The sequence below is a fragment of the Callithrix jacchus genome, chromosome 9, assembly GCF_049354715.1.
Source record: "Callithrix jacchus isolate 240 chromosome 9, calJac240_pri, whole genome shotgun sequence".
In the NCBI taxonomy this organism is placed as follows: domain Eukaryota; kingdom Metazoa; phylum Chordata; class Mammalia; order Primates; family Cebidae; genus Callithrix; species Callithrix jacchus.
In genome coordinates this window covers 46,344,714-46,351,078 of record NC_133510.1, presented here as the reverse complement: position 1 = coordinate 46,351,078, position 6,365 = coordinate 46,344,714, and the positions used below count along the sequence as shown (strand labels likewise).

Sequence of the window (6,365 nt, the reverse complement as noted above, 5' to 3'; positions counted from 1 at the left end):
TCTGCCCCGCTAGGCCTCCCAAAGTTCTAGGATTACAGGCGTGAGCCACTGTGCCTGGCCTTTTTTTTTTTTTGAGACAGTCTTGCTCTGTTACTCTGTCACTCAGGATAGAGTGATGGAGCGCAGTGGCGTAATCAATCTCAGCTCACTGCAACCTCCACCTCCCGGGTTCAAGGGATTCCCCTGCCTCAGCCTCCTGAGTAGCTGGGACTACAGGTGTCCACCACCACTCATGGCTAATTTTTTGTAGTTTTTTAGTAGAGACAGTATTTCATTGTATTAGCCAGGATTGTGCCGTTGCACTCCATCCTGGGCAACAAGAGCAAAACTCCATCTCAAAATAAAAAAGTATCTGACAGGTACTAGATCTTCAGGAAATATTTGTTAATAAAAAAATCTTCCTATCTACAAACTCTTCCTGCTTTTGTGTTTTTTCATATCCAAATTCTTTCTTTCTTTCTTTTTTTCTTTCTTTTTTTATAATGACAGGGTTTCGCCATGTTGGTAAGTCTGGTCTTGAACTCTGGACCTCAGGTGATCAGCCCGCCTTGGCCTCCAAAGTGCTTGGATTACAGGTGTGAGCCACCACGCCCGGCCCAGATTATATCTTTATTTTATTTTCACATCCAGATTATTGTACCTTGATGCATCAGTTGAGTATCTCTTTTTATTCAATATGATCATCTCTGCCCTTTTACTGGGGTGATAGATTATTTACATGTTGTAATTATTGACATGGTTGCGTTTAAATCTGCTGTTTTGCTATTTATTTTTTATTTATCTTTTCTTTGTTCCTTTGCTTCTCTTTCTCTGTTTTCTCTGGGATTGAATTCCTATTTACTCTTATTCCATTTTATAACCTATGTTTACTTATTAATTATACCTTTTTATTGTTCTCTTCTATTTTGTTTTTGTTGTTTGCTACAGGGTTTATAGTATACATCTTCAGTCGGTCGGAATTTAAGCTGTGCTTTACCACTTCACGTGGAGTATTAGAATCATATAAAAATATGCTTCCACTTCCAAGTTCTTGGACTTTGTGCTATTGTTAGCATGCATTTTACTTCTATATAGGAGGCTGGGCATGGTGAATCACTCTTATAATCCCAGTACTTTGGGACGCTGAGGTAGGAGGATCACCTGAAGCCCAGAGTTTGAGACCAGCCTGGGCTACATAGTAAGATCCTGTCTCCATTTAAAAATATAAAAATTAGCTAGGCATGGTGGCATGTGACTATAATCTTACCAACTTGGGAGGCTGAGGTAGGAGGGTCTCTTGAGCCCGGGAGTTCAAGGCTGCAGTGAGCTGTGATCCCACTACTACACTCCAGGCTGAATGACAGAGACAGATCCAGTCTCAAAAACAAACAAAAATTCTATGTACATTATTTTGAGTTGGAATAATCAATCCATGTAATGTGGGGGTTTTTTGTTTTGTTTTGTTTTTTGAGGCAGGGCCTCACTGTCACCCAGGCTGGAGTGCAGTGGCACAATCACAGCTCACTGTAGCCTTGACCTCCTGGGCTCAAGTGATCCTTTTGTCTCAGCCTCCTGAGTAGCTAGCACTACGGGAACACACCAACATGCCCAGCTAATTTTTGTATTTTCTGTAGAGATGGGGTTTTGCCATGTTGCCCAAGCTGGTCTCAAATACCTGGGCTGGAACAATCCACCAACACTGGCCTCCAAAGTACAGGGATTACGGGCATTAGTCACCACACCCAGCTGATTTTTTAAATAAATAAAAAAATTGGTATTTACTAATTTATTTACCCTTTTGGTGATATTCATTTCTCAGTATAATTCCAGCTTTCCATTATGTATTCTTTTCTTTCTGCCTGAAGAATTTTTTTTTCTTTTGCTTCTTCCAAAAAGCTTTATTTCTCTGTGGTCCAAGGCTGAGAGAAGGCTCCCAAGTAGTTAAAATGTTGCGTAGCGGCTGAAGGGAGAGGCTAGGCAGGACCCATGTTACTTGGAGGGGGCCCTTCAGAAATTGCTGGGCTCAGTAAGATTCTAGTCCTGTTTGAGGGTAAGCCTTTCGAAGTGATCCTTGCCCAGCTTTGGGGCCAGCCAGCCTGTGGGTGTTGGTCAGGTGGTCACCGTCTTCTTGATGAGTTTCACTTCCTTGTCTAGGAAGTGACTCTCCAGGAAGTCACAGAGATGGGGCTCTGTGTGGGCAGAACCCAGGCCATGAAGATCCAAAAGGGTCTGGTTCTGATGTTTCCCCTGGGCCATGGTGGCTTTCATGGCATCTATGGTTTTATCCTGGAAATGAGCGTGGCACCACACTGCTTTTGCATCTTCAAGAGATGCTGGTGCCCTCATGCTTCCCCGTGGCCAATTCACAGAGGAAATAGCCCACGCCTTCCAGAACCCCATAATTGTGGTCGAAATAGAAGCCCAGAGGGAGGGCCGGGTGTGGTGGCTAACGCTTGTAATCCTAGCACTTTGGGAGGCCAAGGCAGGTGGATCACAAGGTCAGGAGATCAAGAACATCCTGGCTGACACGGTGAAACCCTGTCTCTACTAAAAAATGCAAAAAATAGCCAGGTGTGGTGTAGTCCCAGCAACTTGGAAGGCTGAGGCAAGAGAATTGCTTGAACTCGGGAGGCAGAGGTTGCAGTGAGCTGAGGCAACAAAGTGAGACTCCATCTCAAAAAAAAAAAAAAAACCCGAAGAGAGGTAGGTGTAGAAGTCCTGCAGGTGCAAATTGACCAGATGGTTGACGGCTGCCACCATCTTGGTGAAATAATTCCAACTAATCTGAATCTGGGAGCTCATGGCTGGTCAGCAAAAAGGAACTAACCACAAAAACGGTATTGGAGATGGCCTGGAAGATGGTCCCAAAGGTTGCAAGCGGAGAGGAGATCAGAAGGTGGTCAGAGGCTGGAAGTGAGGGAGTCCTTGGATCTGTTCCCTTCAAACACTGTTGCAAGAGACAGATCCGTGAGACCAGACCCCAAATGAGCTGCCAAATAATTTCTTTTAACATATTTTACAGTACAGGTCTGCTGGTGATGAACTTTTTTCAGGTTTTGTATGTCTGAAAAAAATCTTTATTTTGCCTGTTTCTGCAAAATATTGTCACTGTTATAGAATTCTAGGTTGACAGATTTAAAAAAAAACTTTTTTTTTTAAGGCCAGGCGTGGTGGCTCAGGCCTGTAATCCCAGCACTTTGGGAGGCCAAGGCGGGTGGATCACGAGGTCAAGAGAAGGAGACCATCCTGGTCAACATGGTGAAGCCCCGTCTCTACTAAAAATACAAAAAATTAGCTGGGCGTGGTGGCGCATGCCTGTAATCCCAGCTACTCAGGAGGCTGAAAAAAAATTTTTTTTGAGACAGGGTCTCCTGCTATTATCCAGGCTGGAGTGCAGTGGTACAATCATGGTTCATTACATTCTCAACCTCCTTGGTTAAGAACATCCTCTGATTCTCTTGCTTCAGCCTTCTGAGTAGCTAAGACTACAGGCACATGCTACCATGCCCAGTTAACTTAAAAAAAAATTTTGTTGGTAGAGACAGGGGTCTTGCTAACTTGCCCAGGCTGGTCGTGAACTCCCGGTCTCAAGCCTTCTTCCTGTGTCAGCCTCCCAAAGTGCTACAGGAATGAGCTACTGGGCCTGGACTGTTTTTCTTTTAATACTTTAGAGGCATTGTTCTGTCTGCTGGCTTACATTGTTTACATTGAGAATCTGCTGTCATTCTTATGCTTGTCCCTCTGCATGGAATATGCCTTTTTATCTCTTGCCATTTTTAACATTTGCTCTTTGTCATTAATTTTAATCAGTTTGGTTATGAGGTGCCTTGGCATAGTTTTCTTCATGTTCTTTCACTTGGGGTTTGTTGAGCTTCTCCAATCTGTGGGTTTACAGTTTTTGTCAAATTTGGAAAGTTTTTAGCAATTATTTTTTTACTCTCTTCTCTTTTTTGTTTTTCTTTCTTTCTTTCTTTCTTTCTTTCTTTCTTTCTTTCTTTCTTTCTTTCTTTCTTCTTTCCTTCCTTCCTTCTTTCTTTTCTTTCTTTTTTAAAATGGAGTCAGGGTCATGCCCTGTGACACAGGCTAGTGCAGTGGTACAATCATAGTTCACTGTAGCCTTGAACTCCTGGCCTTAAGCAATCCTTCTGCCTAAGCCTCCCAAATAACTAGGATTACAGGTTCATGCTGCCACACTTGGCTAATAATAGTTTTTATTTTTTGTAGAGATGGGGCCTCACTCTGTGGCCCAAGATGGTCTTGAACTCCTGGGCTCAAACAATCCTTCTGCCTTGGCCTCCCAAAGTGCTGGGATTACAAGTGTGAACCCCCTCATCTGAAATATTTGTATTTTTTCTTTATTTTGCTTTTTAATTTTTCTTTCAGTCAGCTTTCTGAGGTTGAATGCCCCTTCTCTCTTGAATAATTCAGAGACTATATTTATATATATATATTAGGCCACTTGAAGTTGTCCCATAGCTAATTAATACTGTATTTATTTTACTCTGATTTTTCTCTCTCATTTTCAATAGTTTCTATTTTTTAAAATTTACTTTTTTCTTTTGTAGTATCTACTCTACTGTTAACATAGCCTCTATTTTATCTCAAATATTACATTTTTTATTTCTTATAGTTTCATTTGAGTCTTATTTTTTTCTCAGAACTTGCAGGAATGAAAGAGTCTTTTTAAACATCTTCTTTATATTAACATGCATGTTTCCTCTACCTCTGTGAACATATAAAACATAATTTACAATTCAATATAAACATCACTCATTATAACTTTTAATAGACTTGCTTAAGAATTCCATTTTCAATCTCATTTCTGTATCCCTTTCAGTTATTGATAGTTCTCCTCATTATGGGTCATATTTCTTGCTTATTTGCATGTCATGTAATATGTGTTGGATGCCAGACGTGAATTTTGTCTTGTTGGATGATAGGCATTCTTGTATTGCTTTCGTTTAGATATTTCTGTGCCATGTCCTGGGACACAGCTGTCATTTGGAACCAGTTTTATCTTTCCTTTCTTTCTTTTTTTTTTTCTGAGACAGTCTTGCTCTGTCACCCAAGTTGGAGGGCAATGGTGCAGTTTCAGCTCACTGAAACCTCCGCCTCCCAGGCTCAAGCAATTCTCGTGCACCACCATGCTTGGCTAATTTTTGTATTTTTAGTAGAGACGGGGTTTTGGCATGTTGGCCAAGCTGGTCTCCAACTGCTGGTCTCCAACTTCTGGCCTCAAATGATCTGCCCACCTCAGCTTCCCAAAGTGCTGAGGTTACAGGTATGAGCCGCCAGGCCCAGCCTATCTTTCCTTATTTCAAAACTTTGTTAGATGTGACCAGAGCAGCCTTTGGTCAAGAGTGATTTTGTCCCACTTCTGAGGAAATACTCTTCTGAGTTCCCTACCCAATATTCCATGTATTACAAAGTTTTCCCACTCTGATTGGTTAGAATGTCCACTATTCTAGGCTCTGCATGAGCTCCCAAGTTTGTTCTGCCTACTCCTTTCTGGTAGTTTTTCCCCTAGTCTTTTTTTTTTTTTTTTTCTCTTTTTTTTGAGACTGAGTTTCACTCTGTCACCCAGTCTGGAGTGCAGTGGCACGATCTCGGCTCACTGCAACCTCCACCTCTCAGGTTCAAGCGATTCTCTTGGCTCAGCCTCCTAAGTAGCTGGGACTACAGGCACTAACAGCCACAATTGGCTAACTTTTGTATTTTTAGTAGAGACAGGGTTTCACCACATTGGCCAGGCTGCTCTTGAACTCCTGACCTTGTGGTCCACCTCTCAGCCTCCCAAAGTGTTGGGATTACAGGCTTGAGCCACTGCACCCAGCCTTTTCAAAAAATGGTATGAATCTCATTTATTGAAAACATTATTTCTCATCTTTCTCAAATTGAAGACTGCGAAAAATAAAAGCATTGCTTTATTGAGTTGTCATTAACCTTCACAGGGAGCAGCAGCACTGCCTCTCCATGCTCCAGGAAATGCTGCTTGCCGGTGCCACATGAATCCCACCCAGCTTTACAAAACGGTCCTGAGGCCAGGTGTGGTGGCTCACGCCTGTAATCCCAGCACTTTGTGGGGCCAAGGTGGGCCAATCACCTGAGGTCAGGAGTTCGAGACTAGTCTAGCCAACATGGTGAAAGCCCGTCTCTACTAAAAATACAAAAATTATCTGGGCATGGTGGTGCACACCTGTAATTCCAGCTACTTGGGAGGCTGAGGCAGGAGAATCGCTTGAACTCAGGAGGCAGAGATTGCATTGAGCCGACATCGCGCCACTGTACTTCAGCCTGGGCAACAAGAACGAAACTCTGGCTCAAAAACAAAACAACACAAAAAACAGTTATGAAGCTTAATCAAATAAACCTATTATACATGACAT

At 42.4% G+C, this 6,365-nt stretch overlaps 1 pseudogene; it reads right to left on the bottom strand.

Annotated features, from left to right (window-relative positions):
- Positions 1-2,013: 2,013 nt before the first annotated feature.
- On the bottom strand, positions 2,014-2,781 carry LOC118144449 (ferritin light chain-like; annotated as a pseudogene).
- Positions 2,782-6,365: the final 3,584 nt, after the last annotated feature.